This window comes from Silene latifolia, chromosome 1 (genome assembly GCF_048544455.1).
Source record: "Silene latifolia isolate original U9 population chromosome 1, ASM4854445v1, whole genome shotgun sequence".
Taxonomy (NCBI): Eukaryota; Viridiplantae; Streptophyta; class Magnoliopsida; order Caryophyllales; family Caryophyllaceae; genus Silene; species Silene latifolia.
The window spans coordinates 176,838,285-176,839,276 of record NC_133526.1 but is presented as its reverse complement, the minus strand read 5'-3'; the positions used below and the strand labels follow the sequence as shown (position 1 = coordinate 176,839,276).

General features: G+C 41.9%; 1 non-coding gene across 1 annotated transcript; it reads left to right on the top strand.

Annotated features, from left to right (window-relative positions):
- Positions 1 to 289: 289 nt before the first annotated feature.
- On the top strand, positions 290 to 396 carry LOC141618028 (small nucleolar RNA R71). The gene has a single exon (XR_012531279.1). It is a non-coding gene; the product is annotated as a small nucleolar RNA R71 (small nucleolar RNA).
- Positions 397 to 992: the final 596 nt, after the last annotated feature.

Sequence of the window (992 nt, the reverse complement as noted above, 5' to 3'; positions counted from 1 at the left end):
TAGGAAAGGTCTTCCTAGGATGATTGGAATGTTGGAATCTTCCTCCATATCGATATGGGAGCTTAGTTGGGCACCTGATTGAGTAACGGCGTCCACTTCGTGCTTTCCTCCTCTAGTGGCCTTGCGAGGCCTACTATATTGTCAATTGTGGATTGCCATCTCTTCAATTTTGCTCCAAGTTTGGTTGTCATCAACCTCGGTGAACATCCCATTCGATCCCATATTAAGGATATTTCTTGAGTCTTCATAAAGACCGTTCCAAAACTGTTGAACCAAGAACCATTCGCTAAGTCCATGATGAGGACATGAGCGACAAATTCCTTTGAACCGTTCCCAAGCTTCATACAAAGATTCTTCATCCCTTTGCTTAAAACCCGTAATTTGAGCTCTTAGCATGTTTGTCTTTTCCGGTGGGTAGAATTTTTTGTAGAAAGCTAGAGCCAACTTCTTCCAAGAGTCTATTCCGAGAGTAGCCTTATCAAGGCCTTTCAACCATTGTTTGGCGGTGCCAATTAGAGAAAATGGAAATAAGACCCATCGAATTTGGTCTTGAGTTACACCGGTTTGTGAGATCGCATCACAATAGTCACAAAAAGCCTCCATATGAGAATGAGGGTCTTCACTAGGCATCCCCCCAAATTGGCTTCTTTCGACTAATTGGATAAAGGCGGATTTGGCAATAAAATTTCCGGTTAGATGTTGTGGTGTGGGAGTACCATTGGGTAGCTTATTCTCGGTTGGTACGGAATGTGATGAAAACTTAGGCATTGTGGGTTGATTTTGTGGTTGGTTTTGTGTTGGGTTCTCCTCACCTTCTCTTGCAAAAGGGTTGATGAACTCAATAGTTGGTTGAATATCTACAACCTCACTAATACCTCTCAAATTTCTCCTAGCAAATCTTCTATTGGTTGTCAAAGTTCTTTCAATTTCACGATCAAGAGGTACCAAGTCACCTTGTGACCTTCTAGACAAGCAAAATATCAAACAACTTG